General features: G+C 32.0%; 1 protein-coding gene across 2 annotated transcripts in view; it reads left to right on the forward strand.

The window, feature by feature from the left end:
* PCDH17 (protocadherin 17) overlaps positions 1–19,170 on the forward strand; it is a 110,105-nt gene that overhangs the window by 61,261 nt on the left and 29,674 nt on the right. The gene's annotated exons all lie outside the window — the stretch shown is intronic.

The following is a 19,170-nucleotide window of genomic DNA, read 5'->3' on the forward strand; positions in this document are numbered from 1 at the left end:
TACTTAGTTCAGAATTTTATATTAGTTAACTATTCTTTTTTTCTGAAGTTTATTTTATTTTTTCATACAGCAGGTTCTTATTAGTTATCTATTTTATACATATTAAGTAGTTAGTGCATTTAAAAGTTCTTTGGGAAAAGTGTTTTTATACAACAAGTATAATAAAGTTTCCATTTTTGTACTAATCAACACATAATAACACAATTTTTATTTATCTATTTTTTGGTCAGGGAAGAGCAAGGTTAGTGACTATTATTATATCTGAGGCTGATCTTTCTCTTTAATTCAAAATTTGCTTTTGTTTTTTGCAAATACTACTGACATTTAATTATCGGTTACAGTTGCCTAAATATTTACAGAAATGCTGTATATTATATAAAGTTGCTTTAATATATCATCAAATACACAGAAGACTTGAAACTTTCTACAACTTCATAATGGATGTTAGATCAGGTATCAGTGCACTCAGTTCTAGTATTGGTTCAGTAGTAATACCAGTTGCATATCTGTGTCTTTGGCTCTGACCTTAACTTGCTGGTTCTTAAATGCCTTATCTATAAATGGAAGGACCAAACCAGATTATCTCTAATATACCTTACCACCCTATAATGTTCTATTATACACAGACATAAGGAAACTGAACATTTTTTGCCACTGTAAGACTGATTTTGCAGCCTCTACTTGAATTCTGATGATTATTTTCTCAGTATAGAAATACAATTAATTTTACATAGGTAATAGCAATAAGAATTAATTAGTGAGGGAATTTATTTGTATCGTCCCAAATTTTCATCAACCCTATTGTTGCTAAATGATAAGGATGATGACATATTAATAAATATTTCTGAGCAATAAGGGTCATTTACGTAACACGTTTTTATTGAGTATCTATAATAAGCCAGGCACATTGTAGAAAGAGTAGACAGGAGTCCTCATGGAGAATATGGCTTTCTAGCCACCATGTGAAAAAAATGGGGCAGTAGAGCCATGAAGGAAATGAGGAAGTACAGCCAGGTAGCTCTCTGGAGAAGAGTTCCAAGCAGAGAGAATGACCAGTGCAGTTCCTGCTAGTCTGGCGTATTGAATAAAAAGCACAAATCCAACATGGCTGGGGCAGAGGAGGTGAGATTGAGGCAAAGGAGGTGTCAGATAAGGAAGAGAGAAGGTGGTAGATGGACAGTATTAGAACCATAATGGAGAGGACACAATTCCTGCTTATTTATCTTACTGATGATGCTTATGATCTGTTTATTGAAAGAATCATCAAAATAGGGTTCTCTTATAGTAAAATACAAAACTTTTGTGGGAATTATAGATTATAATCAAACTTGCCTGGAGATAACCTTTGTAAACATATTTGCATAGTTTCTCGTTAGGTGTCTTTGAATGTATCTGTCTCTATTTCTGTCTATATCTGTATCTATACCTATATCCCTTAACACCTAGCAATATATATTGAACAAACCCCTGATCACTTAATTTCTTCAAAAGAAGTAGTCTGATTCACCTCAGCATTTAAACTCAAAATTCAAAACTCTGGTTGAACAATTCTTTATTGAAGCATAATTCTATTTTGGGAAAATTGTATATAATACACATACACACATGTTTTATAAATATTTTGATAAATAATGCACTATTCCAATGATCTCACGGACAACATACTGTTGAAGATATCTTTTACAATAATATCATTTATTATTTTCCTAAGAAGTGATCCTAGGAGCAAATTATTGTTTCAGAGAATATAAATGTTTTTTAAAGTTCTTGATAAAAAAATAAAACTTTATAGGATTTAAAATAAAATTAATAAGCTATAGATTTCTCAAATTTTTCACATGCAAAACCTGTCCATTTTCCATGATATCCATAAAGGAAATATTCTGAAGGAAATATAACTAGCTTTTCATATCTCATATTTAACTAGGTTTCAGGAATCATGTATGAAAAAATAATTATTTTAATTTTTAGACCAGCATCTTAACCATATTCCTGCTGGGTTTTTATTATATTGTTGGTATTATTTGGGCAAAAATGTTTTCACAAATTAGTTTTAAGAATTATTATAATATCAGCTTAGTGTAATAGAGTTTAGGGGATTGTGTTCAAAGGTTCTTTATCCAATTAGAATGTAAAGAGATCATTGAATGAAATAAGAGACTTTAATTTTTAGATACGGCAGTTTAGAAAACCTAAAATTGTTACCATAATATTCATGAAGGAATATACCTTGTTTTATCAAATTATGCAACTGAAACTGAATGAAAAAAGTGAAGATGACTAAAATCATTAATTTTTAGTAGGTGAGAAATATATTTAGTATGTATCTACAATCAGAGAATTTGACTTCTGAGTAAAACTGAACATACTCATTGGTAGACTAAAAAATGATTCAATGCATGAGCCATAATACAAATCCTTATAATACATATCCAAATAGTATCATTTATGCGTGATGATGTGTAAATTGTGAAGTCTTTACCTCTTACCAGCTACAGTCTTCAAAATAATCTAACAAGAGCATGTTCACTAATTGCAATACTCTTACTAGCTATATTGTATGTCCTTCATTACACGTATAGTATAACTATATAATCTTTGAAAATGGTGTCCCTTGTGATTTTTAAATGCAGTATCAGTATTTTGGCAGAATCATTTTGTAGGCAGTTAAGTTCAATGCATTTGAGTTAAAAACTACATCTTCTGAAAAAATGTCTGCAATACACTTTTAATTTTCATCTTCTCTTTCTTATTGGAGTTATAATAAATTAATTATTCTTTGGTGACTATTTGCCAAATCATTAATCAAAAATGTTTCTCAAATTAAATACTGAGAAATTATGGGCAAATATTTAAATATTTCAGCAAAATTCTATTAAATTAATAAAATAGAAAGAAAATGAAACAAACATTTTGTTCATTTGAAATGAACTTCATTCACTCATTGATTCATAACCATTTTAATAGCACTTAGTGACAGAATTTAATGGGATGATCATACTATTTACTATCCAATATGCCTCATTTTTTTAGGATGAAAGGGATATTTAAATGCACTTTTAATACTATACTGAGAAGATTTTTCAGGACAAATACGAATTTATGGTCAGCCTAATATACAGGAATTTTTTAAAATAATGGGATAAAAAGTGATTGTGTAGGAAAATCAAAATATAAGTAGAATAGAAAGATAAAAAATTGAGAAGTAAAAATTAGAGTATTGTTCTATTTGGCTCCTCTATGATTATTTTTTAAATGTTGAAGTTTTCAACATTTTCATTTTAATTTTTAATAAGAATACTAGCTTTTTTGTTACTCATAGATGTAGAATGTGTACACATCAATTAAAAGTTTAATAGCTTTATGAAAAGCTTTACACGTTTCCCTATGTATTTAGAAGTGAAAATGGGTGGTTTGAAAGGGAATCCGTGAGAGAAAAATTATTTAGAATTTAATTCATAGATAAAATGGCATGTCTAGAATAATTTTAGCTGCTACCAAAGTGAAAGTATATTGTCCTTACATATTTTGCCTTTGCCTAAATCAATACACGTATTAATACTATGCCAACTAATAAGGGTAATTTATTTTTGAATTAAAGGCAAACCTTTATTTGAATGCATATGAGACTTTCTTTGAATATATACTACAGCTTATTAAATTTTAATACAAATAAACCTATTTAAGGTGACTTATGGTTTAATAAATGCCAGTGAGAACAGGAAGTTGAAAGGCTTATAAAATTCAGGAAGATAATTTCAACTTGATAATATTTCATGATGAAGACTGATAAAATTTTCTCTTATCATTTTGATTCATCCTCTATTTTATTGTATCCAGACATTGATATTTAGCATTTTGATGCTTTGAATAACAGTTTTATGCTTATTGCTGAATTGTCTGCAATTTTATGGATAAATAAATGAGAGATCCTCCCTTTCTCTGTCATGCCCAGGAAGCATGCTGGCACTTTCATTTCCATACATCAATTGAATGTTGCTTTAACTAGCTGCTCTCTTGGTTTATCAACAATTAAATTTATTTGTATTAGTTTACTTTTACTTTTTACTATTTTAGTATTGTAATATCTTTTGAGGTTAACTAGGCTGATATTTGGTAATCTTATTTACATTGAAATAAGACGTTCAAAGCGTCTTATTAAAATGAGTTAAAATAAACCATGAACTGGTTCAGCTACTTCTAGAGTAACTTAAATATAATATTTTATTTAATATAAAAGAATTACTTCTGGGAATTCTAAAATGATGTATGTATTTCATATCTGTTTGGAACATCTCTAAAAATAGCAGTATTAGATGAAATAATCTAGAATGGAGGGGAAGAACACAGGTTAACTTGTATTTTAACATTCACTTATTCTAGATTATTACTTTTCTATTTTGTTTTCTTTTTAGACCCCTTTTCAAAGAGGAGAAAAAAAACCTTTAATTTTTTCCAACTGAGATTATAAAAGTAAATCTCACTTTCAAAATGACTATTTCAATTTTAAAAATATTTATACATATATATATGTATATATATAAACATATATTTGGCAGTAAGGTGATCTGTATGATGCAGTCTGAATTTATATGAACTTATTTTACAGTCAAATTATTTTATGTTCATTTCTCTCATAAATAAACAGATATACTTTTAAGAACTTTAAGGATTTCTTCAGCTGAAGAAATAGTGTCATTCAAATTTATTAGCTTTCCCATAACCAAAAAGAAATCCATGATGCAGCTTGAATTGAGGCTACAGTTCCTGACGCTTCATCTCAAGGGATGTGCCTGTTGTCAGCACTTCCACTTTAAGATATTTCCACAATTTTCAGGTACCAAGAAAGCTAGTGCTCTTAAAGTAGTAGAGGTGAACACTGGAATACAGATCGACATTTTTTTCTATTTCAATATGATAACTTATTGCTAACTGAAATAATATTTAAAGTAATTTTTTTCAAAAAGGAAACATACATTCACTTTCATATTTTCTCAAATAATATTCAAATTTCAAGATTCAGACCTACTAAAAATTTTGCATTGCTTTTTCATATTTTATTTTTTAAAGTTTCAGCATATTACTAGAGGAATTGCAGGTAGATCAGAGTGGATTCTGTGTATTTTATTCAACAATAGTGAATGAAATCAAATTGCTCAAAAGCACTTGGATTTATTACTTTAAATATTATGGTGAGGAACACAATAATTCAACATTGGTAATTGCTTTATTTTAAAATTTTCAGCTACACAGAAAAATCTTTTAAGAAGGGTTAAACTATTATACGGAACTTTACTCCAGTCAAATGGTACTTTTCTCAATTATATAAGGTATTTTATGCTGCCTTTCTCACATTTTGTGATCTCTTATTGTCTTTGGAAAGTGTACATGTCAGAGAAAAACTAACGCAGTTTCATATATCCCTGATTTATAGAAGAAAACCTAAAAAGCTATTAAGTTTTTGCAGTTTTATATCCAATATTATTTTATAACAATTCAAGCCATGTCTTCAGAGACCAATTAAAGTCAAAATAGTCTGTAAGAATACTTCCAATTTATAAACTGTAGATACATAAATTTTAGAGATCATATTGCAGCATTCAGTGATTTCTTTTTAGGCAATCTACATAAAGAATGGCATATCAGGGAGGTCCAGATAATTGATGGCAACAGGTCTTGGATATTTTATAGCCAAGTTTTAAGGGTTTTTTTCCAGATCAAGGTAGATGCAAAATGAAATCAATCCTACCTTGATGTGGCAAAAGTTGACTCAATTATTAAGATGGGAATGCTAGAAGTAGGTAAGCCAGTCCAAGTATATAAGTCATATGCTATGTTTTCTCAGCAAAAGATGTTTGTTGTTAAAAATGCCTGAGGGAGAAGGGTTATCTTTGCAATAGATTTTAGGGCACTAATTGCTACATTATAATAGCTACCTTCTTATCTGTAGAATTATGTCAGCAATGCCTTGCATCCTTACCATAGAGAGCAATTGTTAGAATACAATAAATAATGAATATGAAAATGTTTTGATGAGAATGAAGGACTTTCTTCCTGTTCAGTCTTGCTCTTACATGCCAGGATTTCTCCTATGAAAAGTGTATGTACAGTATTAGGAAAAGTGTTATGAAGCATTAGCTAACTCAGAATTTAGAAGCAAATTTTTAACCTTCCAAAATGAAATCTGTGCGAATTCATTTATTGTTGAATAAACACACTTAATATTAGTTTCAGTCCCTAAAATCAAATCTATAGTGATAAATTTATATTTTTACGTCCTGAAATGAAATCTCTCCTCTTGAGATCAGCGTTTGATTATTTAAAAAAAATTAACCTTTTTAAAAAAATTTTTCTGCAAACTGAAAAACAGTAACAATATATAGTAGTATAATTGCTCCATTTTAATTGAGTCTATTTTTTCCCCAGTCCTCAGAGAGCTCCTATGTAGGCCATTGCCAGATGTATCATTCTAGAGTATATTAATCAAGGATCTGAATCAGGATGGCAACCCCTGTGTGTTGAAAGAGCTGGGTCAGCATGTTTCTGTAATTCCCTGATGTGGAATAGAAAGATATTGGCCTTTTGTGCTATATAGACTTTAGTGTTTTCTATTTTATTAACCACTTGATTACTGCTAAGTGTACCTGCTAAGTAGGACACACTTTTTTTTCCAGTAAGTGAAAGTCTTATTGTACGGTTGAATATAATTTTTAGAAAAGTTTCCCACTGGCTGCAAAGAAGTGAAATAAACTATGTTTTTCCTTTCCAAATACATTAAAATCAAGTGTATGAAAAGGAAGGGAAAGTTGAGTTGCCTTTTATCTATTATAGAATATCTGGTATAAAACAATGGCTCCAAGTATGTTGATAATTTACATCTTAAAAAATTAACTAACTCATAACAAAGAGGGACACAATCGGGTTTAGTTTGTTTGTAAATCATTGCCTCTTATTTAGCAATTCTAGCCTAATTCCTAGAATCTGACACGCTGCCAGAAGCAGGACTTTTATGTAAAAACATACAAGATAAGGTTGAGATTACAAATAGAAGAAAAGGAAGAAAGAAAGAAAGAAAGAAAGAAAGAAAGAAAGAAAGAAAGAAAGAAAGAAAGAAAGAAAGAAAGAAAAAGAAAAAGAAAGAAAGAAAGAAAGAAAGAAAAGAACGGAAGAAAGAAAGGAGGGAGGGAGGGAAAGGAAGGGAAAATATTGGTTTCTAAAAGTAAATTATGTCTTCAGGGGAAATTGTATTTACTACAATTATTTTGATGAAAATAACCTATTTTTAAGTTATAGTCTGCTGATTATTATTTTTCCCATCAAAGTAATCTTCTCTGCAGTATGGTTAATTTTGGATAGAAAAATGAGGTTAAATTTAAGAATTATGGACCAGTGCATTGGGATACATATCTGCCATTTACCACCTTCTCTACTTTGTTTCCAACCCTTTACATATATCAACACTGTCCTCCCAGATAAAAACCTCTGTAATTTAAATGTAAATCTCAGGTTACCAAAGAAGAGATTATGGCTCAGCAATTATTCTTGTACTTAAGTCTGCTCAAGATATCTGTTTTGTTTCATGAAGAAATAGACATGAAGCAGAAAGCCTGGGTTCTGGCTTATTTTTTCCACTTGTCCCTTTAACTCTAGATTTCAGGACTGTCTTCTGAAATTCAGAACTAATAACAACTGCCCCAACTTCTTTAAAGATGAAGTTTAATGTATTGATGTATGTAAACACAGTTTAAACTCTATACATATATGATGTTATTATAACAACTGTTCTTAGCAAGAAATAGGAATAGATGGTTGATCTTTATATTTTATTTGTAATTATTATTTTGGTTTTCCAGACCTGTTAGCATTTTATGAAAATACTATCTTGATTCTAGAATACAAAAAGAAGACCACAGATTGTATAAAATTATTTAAATCTTCAGTTTTAGAGGGCCAGATTCTCCCTACTTTATACATCGTCAAAACAGTAAGTTTGCAATTTTATATAAACTAATTGTATTTAGTCCTAAAATTTTAAGAAAGAAACCATAAAAACTGAATAGAGAAACATATGAAAATAGAATATCAACAGAAAATGTCAATGTTACTATAAATTGATTATTTTAACAAAAGAAAATACACATATATACCTTTTGCAAACAAAAACATGAAAATAATTGGACTGTTTTTAATTGCCTAAGAATTAATTATTTGCACTCTATCTTAAACTGTATCCACCAAAATACACTACATATTTCAAAGCATTAATAGTGACATTTAAATTTATTTTTCTCATTTACACTGGGTAATGGAAGTTAGCAGTTCTCTATTCCAAGCAAAGTATAAGATGTTACACATTTTGAGTATTAACAATAAAGATTAGATAGGAATTGTAAATTGAAATTCGTGATAAGGAAAAAAAAATTCCTTCTAAATGGCAGTGAAACTGCTAAAGTTTTTCTATGTTGTTAGTATGAGAAAGGAATCAAATATGAAGGTTGGCAGTGTTTTTACCTATTTAAATTCCTCCCACATTCACAGTTGACACTCTCAACAAACTGATAATTGCCCACTTTATTTGTTTAAATAATTCTTAATTTTTTTGGATTTTAAAGTAGACTTGAAGAAATCATTAGGAAATACTTGCATCAAGTGTAATCATTTGTGTGTGATATTTTATCATTTATTTATTATTAAAATTCTACTTTTTTAGAGCAATAATTTGATTTTTTTTTTTTTTTTTAAGGTGGGAGAATCCATCTCTTAAGGAGACAGTCTTCCATTTTTTTAGGCACCTGCTTACATTTTCGGATGGTTCTCTCCCCATTGAGCTGTATGTACTTATTTTTATTAAGTGAAAACCCCATGAATACAGGCTGGTTTTCCACTCTTTCTGGAAGGTAATGGCTATACAGAGTAGTTCTTATTTATTCATGAAATAAATGATTTTTATGCATATTAGCCATATTGCAGAACTGCAATTTAGCAAAATTTTGCATGAGTGTTTTGTGTTAGAAATCGAAGATACTTTTTTTATTCCTGAAGATGCTAGTTTTTCAACCTATCTTTATTTTTTTTTTTTAAGATTTATTGATTGATTGATTGATTGATTACTATGTTGGGTGTTCGTTTCTGTGCTAGGGCTTTCTCTAGTTGCGGCAAGTGGAGGCCACTCTTCATCGCGGTGCACGGGCCTCTCACTATCGTGGCCTCTCTTGTTGCGGAGCACAGGCTCCAGACGCGCAGGCTCAGTAGTTGTGGCTCACGGGCCTAGTTGCTCCGGGGCATGTGGGATCTTCCCAGACCAGGACTCGAACCCGTGTTCCCTGCATTAGCAGGCAGATTCTCAACGACTGCGCCACCAGGGAAGCCCTAACCTATCTTTTTAGATTTATGTTAGTTAACATGTTTAACATCTAATATATACAACTTATATAGAAAAAATGCAAAGATCTTGCCAAACAAGCAAAATAGGGAAAATCATGTTAAAAAGCTAGTTGTCTCATATATCTAACATGAATAGCTCTGTTATCTTCTATGCTATATATTTAGGTTTATTATAACATGTTTCTATCAAAAGTGAACTATGAAAAAGTTGTCACCAAATTACAAGGTGATAAGAATGATTGCCAAAAAAAAAAAAAAAAAAAAGAATGATTGCCTTTATATCCTCTTACAGAGTATCAAAAGTCAAATATTCTAGAATGTTTTTTTAAAAAAAATCATATAATACTAATAATGAAATGAAACACAGAGTCTATATGTTTAGCATCCTCATCCTATACCTCAAAACAAAAGTGATTTTTTTTAAGTCTACAAAGAGAGTTGGAAAAGGGGTCAGAATCAACATAGAATCAATACTCCAAGTCTGGGGTACTTCAGATTAAATGAATTTAAAATATCTTTTGTTATGTGTAATCAAATAGATAATAATTCTACTTTGGATTTTCATCATTCTTTTAAATATATTGAAATATAGTTTAGTATTCCATATATTCTTCAGTTTCTTCCATGGATAAATGAGTCATAGCAATGGAGCATCTAAATTCAATGACACTAAAAACCCGTAATCTTGGTAAAGCAGTAAAATGTATATTTTGGGGTGACAGTGTATAGAAAGATTTCATCAGGTGGATTTTTACCTTGACCTGATGTATTTTGTGACATCATAGACCAATAAAATGTTCTGAATTGATTGAATTATTGCATTTCTTATATAAAAATTGGAGAGACTATATAGAGGGATACATATAAAAAGAGGAGAGGGTTTTTTGTTTATTTTATTTACCTTTTAATAACAGAAGACCCTTTGTTCATATGCTTATTTTCAGTACCATTACTGGGAGATAGATACTTGTGGGAACAAACTTTTCTTTTTGACCCGATAGAGAAATTGAGACTGCAGAGCATATAGATGTATAGAGTCACAGTTTTGAAGTAAAATCAAGGTTCAAATATTGGTCTTTAGTGGATTATAAATATCATACTGCTTTAATCTTCCTGATAAATTGATGCTGATTACAGGGTTCTGGTAATTATTCCTGTCCATGTTATTGAAAATGACCAACAGCATATTATGTTTTCCACAATTTCAGTTAGTAATTTTGAGCACTATGTAGTGAATTGAATTTATCTGTTTTACAGAAATCATTGAATAACGTGACCCTCTTGAAAAATATTACATATTCTCTTTCATTCTGAAGCTGATTCTTTTAGGTCATAGAGAGAAAATTATCAGAGATGTTGCCTTGCAGAAATGCCTTGAACACTGCCAAAGCTGGCTTTCAGAGCTCAAGAACTCAAATGAGCGGCCACCTTCATGTTGTAGAGCATATATTTCTGAGGAAAAACAGTGATCTTTGGCACCTTGTAGAAAATCAGTATGAAATATGCCAGCTAACCATTTTATGCCGACAATCGAAAGGCAAAAAGAATAATTAGAAAAGCCTTGACATCTTTTTTCCCCCACTCTGATTCATTTCTATGTAAACAGAGTTCCATTTTGACAATTGTTTAGCTCAAGGCACAGATTTGAAGTATTAGAGATAATGGCAGATTTATTAGATTAACTTTTGCTGGGATCTTTTAGTGTCCTAGATAATTACTGTCCATGGTACATCTGAATGGTTTCAGCTTGTATAATTGTAATGTGTGCGTTCCCTTGCAGGCATTGATGCTGTGTCAAAAGAGATATTAGAGGTCTATATTTAGTTATGTTTCATTGATTTGTATTTTTAAGGTTTGTGTCTCTGTGTGTGTGTGTGTGTGTGGAATAATTCATATCTCTGGTTTGTTTCTTCCCCAAATTAATAAAAAAGGGTGAAAGTTTCTTCCTATTAATTTTCTGAATTTTTAAGAAACTATTCTCTTAGCTATCTGTCTAATTTTAATTATTGATCTGTCATTCTTTGATTACTCAAGTGAGCACCATCAGAATTCCTTCATCAAATTTGCACATTATATTTCTCCCTTTGTTTTGTATGATTAATTGACACCGTCTCTTTGCATACTTGCATTTTTATTCTGGATCTAATGCCTTTTTATCCTTCTTTTATTTTTATATGTTGTTCTTTACTAGCTGCCTTCTCTATTAGATATTTTACAAGACATGTTTTTATTACTACTTTTTTATAAATTTTAATTTGATTTAAAGCTTTTTGATTAGTTTAATATTTTATACGGATTTTTTCAAACATTCCCCTGTTTTTGTTCATGGTGGTGCCTATTGTTTCTCACAAAAGCAATAAAGATTTTTCTACTGCGTTTTTCTGTATATATGGATGAAACATATTTTAATGCAGTCAATAAATGTACAATTATTTTCCAATTTTAAAGGATAAAGATTCATATTATTATCTAGACAAAATGTTGATTACAGATCCCAAATAAAATTTTTGTCATATTTTTAAATAACCTTCTTGGAACAAATCAAAGGATTCTAAACTTGTCCTTTCTTTACTTTCTGGGTAGGTTATCATATGTCACGGTTTACTCAAAAGAATCTCTGTCTATACCTGTTGTCCAGGCATAATTATTAATAGTGGACTCTATCACTTTCAGAGATACCCTAATGTGGGAAAAGAACTGTACTTGGGGTCAGGAGAATAATTTTTATTTTGCCACTACCTATTCTGGACCTCAGTTTTCTTGCCTGGAAAATGAAGACATTTTTTTGAATGATCTCTAGCATTCCTCTCATTCCTAAAATATAAATTGTCACACATAATTACATCTCCTTTGAGATTTAAACTGCGCAAAGATTGTGTATACATATAAACAATAGTTGCAACGAAAGAAGCTAAGATGAATATGCTTGATTTAAGAGATGGCCTGATTGTAGGAGTGAATATTTGCTTTCTTTTGCTTAGAGTTATGTTGATATTGCCCAAGTACCTTTGGAAAATATAAAATAAATTTATTAATGTAACTATCATTCTGTATGTGAGCAGTCAGTCATACACATGGAAACCTGAACTAGATCCAAGGAAAAGTTCAGGCCAAGCAATTCTATAAACAGAGTTCTTTCCACAATGTTCAATTAAGAGTTAATGAGATGTAATTTTCTTGTGTCACCATTTCTTTGAATGTCAATAAACCATAAGTAAACAATGAATAGAAGATCAAACTAAAAGTAAACCTCCCTCATTATTTAATTCCAGTATTAAAAATCTAGTGGAAAAGAATTGTTAAAATGGAATTTAGTTTACTAAAAATATCAAAGAAAGCAAAAGCTAGCATCACTTTTTCTGTAGTTTATTAAATTACCTTGTCACAGGATTGCTTTATCTCTTTTGACTCCCTGATTTTTGTCAGGTAAATTGTAAAAGTGGAGGGTGGGGGAAAAAAACCTTGTATTGTAGACATGGGACATTCATTCTAACCTCCAGAAGGTCTGCTTCTAATTTGCATGTGGCTCATGTCAAATCCTTCACCTTTCTGGTATTTCTCAGATGTTTCCATTAAAGGATCTCTAAAGGCAGAGGACAGTAAAGGCAGAGGACAGTGAATGTATAATTATGAGTCATCGAATGACTCCTAGGGGTGTTTGATTCTCATGTTCTAATTTTAAAATACCTGTAATTTTGCTCTCTGTTTTACGATAATATTTGCTTTACAGAGAAGTAATGATTTAAATTGCTTTGCATCTATTAATATTTTCCTTCAGGAACATGAATCTTGCCTAATTTTGGTTTTGCATATCTTGAACACACTTTTTTGTTAGAGAAGCATAGAGATACATGATCAACAGCTCTGGAATTCTGATTACATCATTACAAAAATCATCTAGAGAGAAAGAATAGTATGCATTTATGACCATTTCACCTCAATTGTAAATTAATATCACCGTCACAAAATTATGTGTTTTACTTATTATATGCTTAAATTTAGGGTGTTATATTGAGTGTATTAAAGACAAAAGCAACAATAACTATATGTTTTGCTTTGTGATGCTAAAACAGAGTCCCCAAATGAGTAGCTTTTACTTGAAAGAGGCTCTGCATTCAAACTGAGGTGTACAAATTTTATTGTACTTTCTTTGACTTGCCAGTCCTGCCGTAGCGTTATAACCTAATCGTAGCATTCATTGAGTGGTTTTCGTGAACTAAGTGTTTTGTATGCATCTGCTCATTTAATCCCCACAATAACCCTATGAAGATATTTCCATTTTACAGATGAGGGAGTGAAAGAATATAGAAGCTAAGAGATTTGACCTGGAACACATGTAGTAAGTCCTCAGATCCAGCTATAGGCTTTGCCAAATTCAAGTTCTGCCCTTCCTTAATAGTCCAGCTGCCAAACACGATTTATACTTGTAAGAATCCAGCTCTAGAGATTGAAATCTTCAAGTCCCCTAGGGATGGTATGACTGTTCTCTCTTAGCCTCCATTATGCTCTCTGAGTACTGAATGCGCTCAGCGGTATATATGCAGCTGTGTGTAGCAAGACAGGTTGTCTCTGACTTATAAATGACCTGGGACAAAGTGAGAGAGTGGCATGGACATATATACACTACCAAACGTAAAATAGATGGCTAGTGGGAAGCAGCCGCATAGCACAGGGAGATCAGCTCTGTGCTTTGTGACCACCTAGAGGGGTGGGGTATGGAGGGAGGGAGACGCAAGAGGGAAGAGATATGGGGACATATGTATATGTATATCTGATTCACTTTGTTATAAAGCAGAAACTAACACACCATTGTAAAACAATTATACTCCAATAAAGATGTTTAAAAGAGATATGGGAACATATTGTATATGTATAACTGATTAACTTTGTTATAAAGCAGAAGCTAACACACCATTGTAAGGCAATTATACTTCAATAAAGATGTTTAAAATAAAAAAAAAAGATGTTTAAAAAATAAATGACCCACATACACGGAAGAACACTCTCCCTTCCTCATTGTCTTTGCCACACCCTGAACCCCTGCTTTGACTGCATTCAGAAAGTGGGGAAAGGAAACAGGCACAACTAGGGCTGCTGGCAGACTCTCATGTGACATTGCTTTTCTGTGTCTCTGCAGAACTATGTATGCAAGTGTGTGCAGGTGCACATGTGTATTTGTGTGTTCTGAATTGATTTGTTTTTATATCACCAGTTTACTTTTATTAAAAATTCACAATTGAGACATTTAAACTAGTTTTATAAGTGTTCTCATTTTTGTAAAGATGTAACCTCTTTGGCCAGGAAGCTGTTAAACAGTTAAGCAAAAGTGTCTTATTTTTTCGTAAATTTTGAGAGAATTAGAAGTTTATTAAGTCACATGAATTTGGATATAATTTAATTGTATTGCTTTTAGGTATAACATACATGAGGTATGAACTGCTTGGCATGAAAGGAATTCTCTTGAGGAAGGAAAATTCTATAGGTAATTTGCGGGCATAGTGAACTTACGGGGAGAGTAAATTGGCCAAGGTGATATTTCCCAATTGGGAAAATAAAGGAAGTTTAATAAATTTAGGGACGAGAGAAAGAGTGTTCAGTGGAGGAAAGATAAGGAGGGAGAGTAAAGGAGATTGGAATTAAACCAACTCGTTTCATATATCTTCATGGAATCACTTCTGTGTATAGGAAGGAGGGAAATAGCTGTTCTTCCTCCACTTCCTATTATATTTTATTGTTCCCTATTGCTAGAACTTCAAATTAAAGCCAGAGTTAGCATTCATAGTACTATAGTTCAGCCACCCCGTGACTTTAGTAGGTTTTTGTAAACTAAACTAAAAATCTATTTTATTATGACTTTTCAACATAGTAAAATACATTTTGAATTCCCAAAGTGAGAATAATGAATAAGCTTTCAGAACATAACTCATTTGCAATTGTGGAATATATATATATATAAGCTCAGTATTTTCTACTGCATGGATATTCAGTAGTGACGTTTGCTTTCTGTCATAAGAATGCTGACTTATCTTTTTCTTTTTAATGTCATTGTTATTGTTTTTGAGTTAGGGAAATTCACAGAGAAATTTTCAGATAAGATTTATTCTGCTTTAGTTGGATATTTTAATACTCTTAGATACCTGTCCTCTGATTTCAAGACTAAATGGATGAGAATTCAGCCATGTAGGTTTGTGGTCTCTGAGATTTAATCACAACCCAGCCTGTACTTGTCAGTGTGCCATTTTGTTTTATCATCAAAGTAATATGAATTAAATGATTTCCCTTTTCCCTTTAGCCATCGTCAAGGATAATGATGATTATCTGGCCATTATGCCTTCCTGACTTTTTGGTAGGCATTAAAGATTACAAAATCTACTCACTAAAGCAGTCCAGTAGTCAGCAGAAATTTTGTAGGAAACCCAAAGTGTATTGAGCATTTTTCCCCTTTGATTATAGTTCTGATAATATAAGTCTGTTTTTAAAAACTAATTTTGCATTATATTTCCATGTCAGTATAAAGATTGAGAGCCAAATATCAGGAAAAAATAATAATTTAATAGCTGTTTACTATTGTAAAGCCTGGTTCGGTAACTCAAATTCCTACTAAGAGCCCACTGAAACCTAAAATGTAGTCATGGTACTTGGAAGACATTATTTGAAACAAAGTGACAGGGAGTAATTTGCTATGCTACAAAAAAAGCATGTATTGATTTTTCATTGAAAGAAACTGAAATAACATGGCAGAAAGATTCTACAGTGAACAATATCACAAACTGATGTGATATTTTCTTGCATTGTGTGTAAGATACTGATGTCACTTTTTACACATCCTTAGATTCAGTGACTTTGAGAGATATTATATAACTTGGATGGATTGATACTTAGGCTTTGCACTTGCAAAGCACAGATAAATACCCAATAACTAACATATATATGCTCGTGTATATGTATATACATATTTATATGTATATATATAAAATGTGTCATTTTTAAAAAATTCTTTGTTAGTTCCACAACAGACCAGTTGAAAAATTTACTCAGTTTCTTTCTAGAACTATGACTTTTAGTCTTCACCCCTTCTAAAACATTTATTTTATTTCATGAAGTAGAATGCTGCTATGGACTGAATGTTTGTATCCCCCCCCCCAAAATTCCTGTGTTGAAATCTAATCCCCAATGTGATGGTATTTGGAGGTGGGACCTTTAGGAGGTGTTAGGTCTTGAGGATAGAGCCCTCGTGAATGGGATTAGTGCTCTTATAATGGAGGCCCACTTCCTCCATGTGAGGACACAGGGGAAAAACAGCTTTCCATGAACCAGAAGGTGGGTCCTCTCCAGACTCTGAATCTGCAGGTACCTTGATCTTGGACCTTTTCTAAGCTTCCAGAATTGTGATAAATAAATTTCTGTTGTTTATAAGCTCCCAGTTTGTAGCAGTTTGTTGTAGCAGCCCAAACAGACTAAGACAAATGCCTTATAAAAATGATTTATTTATTTATATTTTAAAATTCTCCTTCTTTTTAAAAATTTCTTTTGGCTGCTCCATGCACCTTGCGGGACCTTAGTTTCCTGACCAGGGATGGAACCTGGCCCCATGGCAGTGAAATCACCAAGTCCTAACCACTGGACTGCCTGGGAATTCCCTAAAAAATGATTTAATATTAATATATTGGAACATAAAGCCCTAAAGAAACACAGTATGCATGTGTGTACTGAATTAAAAAGAAATGCCTTTGCTAATAATGCATATACCTATTGCTAATGTACAGTATATTTTAGTGAAATTCAATATCATATTTCTTAAAGGAAATATATTTCTGCCTTCTTTTTTCTATCTAGATGAAAAATGCAGTCAAATGCCTTTTGATAAGTGTATAAAAATTGAATATTTTAATGTTTATATATTCATTTCCCAAAGAAGTAGAAAAATACATTAATATATGGCTTGAGAGAATGTTGAGTATCTGTGGATTTGAATCACCTATTCATACTATCCATAGTAAGTTTCTCACTAAAAATATGCATGGTTTTGAAGCTACATTTACAAATATGGAGATATATTTTCTTGTAAGAGACTATTTATTTTTTCATTGTTAATCCAACTATTCATGCACATATGTGCACATACGTACAGTCACACATTTTGTTTAATAGTCCTCTAGTATACATAGAAATTTTAAGCAAAGTTGCCATGCAGATGGTATTAAAATGTGATTATTATACATATAAATTAAAAGTAATACAAATTGAGATGAGAAATTCTAGCAATCTTAGGAAATAAGCACAAAGAGCTACTATTTTGAAAGAATTTAAAAAAAAATATTCTGTTTCAAAGTTTTTGGTAAGATTTGGAGCAATCTTACATACACACACACACACACACACACACATTTTTCCTGGGTGATTTCAATTTAGTCTTATACTCCTGGCATCAATTTTATTGACTTATGCACTTATCTCTTATGCTAAATTTAGTTTATTTATGAGCCATAATATTGAAGACATTTTAATTTATTAATATCAATCTTGTTCTACTTTTCTGGGATCTACATTTTAATTTGTCCCATTGTCATTCTCGACAGCTATCTGGGTACTTTATATTTTTGTTTGTTTTTTTGATGGTATGTATTAGTTCCCTAGGGTTCTTGTAACAAAATATACTAACTGGGTGGCTTACAACAGCAGAAATTAATTCTTTTACAGTTCTGGAGAGCAGAGTCCAACACCAAGCTGTCAGCAGGGCTGTGCGGTCTTACAGCTCTAGAGCAGGGACCTTTCTTGACTCTTCCTAGCTTCTTGTGGTTGCCGGCAGTCCAAGACACATCACTCCCATGTCTGCCTCCATGGTCATATGGTGTTCTCCTTGTATGACTGTCTCTGTGTCTCTTTTTTTCTTCCTATAAGGACACTATCACTGGATCAGGGTCATCTTAAGTAATTATATCTGCAAAGATTCTATTTTTAAATAAAATTACATTCTGAGTTTCTAGGTGGACATGAATTTTGGGGGGATGATAATTTAACCCAGTCTACCCTCTGGCCCCCAGTTCATGTCCATCCCATTTACAAAATCCATTCACCCCCTTTCAACATCATCCCAATGTCTTAACCCTTTCCAGCATGAACTCTAAGTCTCAAATCTCTTCTAGATGTCAACTCAAGTAGTCCCAAATCTCAGCATCTAAATCAGGCATGGCATGGTCCATCCTGGAGCAGTATTCCTCTCTTTTCACAGACCTATCAAACTAGAAAGCAAGTTATCTGCTTCTAAAATACAATGGTGGAAGAGGCACAACCTAGACATTCTCCTTCTGAAGGAGAAAATAGAAGGAATAAGGGGTTACTAGTCTAAAGGAAGTTGGGGGCACAGCAGAACAATTTCCATTAGGTTTCAAGGCCTTAATTGTGTCTTGATGCTCTGTCCTTTAAGCCTTTCTGACCCTCCTCACAGTAGCCCACCCTTCCTGGTCCCTGCATCTGTGACTGTGTTCTTGGAGTCATTGTCCCTTCATTTCATCCCATATCTGTCCCTTTCAGTTCAATTTGGCAATGTTTCTATTAGAATGAAATTCTCAAAAATTTTGTTCATCTCCTGTGGATGTTGAGGGGATCCATGCCATTTGATAAGCATCCACAGATTCTTCCTTGATAATCCCATCCCATCTCTAATCCTGACTTCTCTTGAGATGGTTGATTTGATCCATAAACCATATACCAAGTCTCTGTAGCAAATGACTGTCCACCCTTGTCCTTATTTCCAGAGCATGCTATTGGATAGGCAGCGAATTT

This window comes from Balaenoptera borealis (genome assembly GCF_965194805.1).
Source record: "Balaenoptera borealis genome assembly, chromosome: 18".
In the NCBI taxonomy this organism is placed as follows: Eukaryota; Metazoa; Chordata; class Mammalia; order Artiodactyla; family Balaenopteridae; genus Balaenoptera; species Balaenoptera borealis.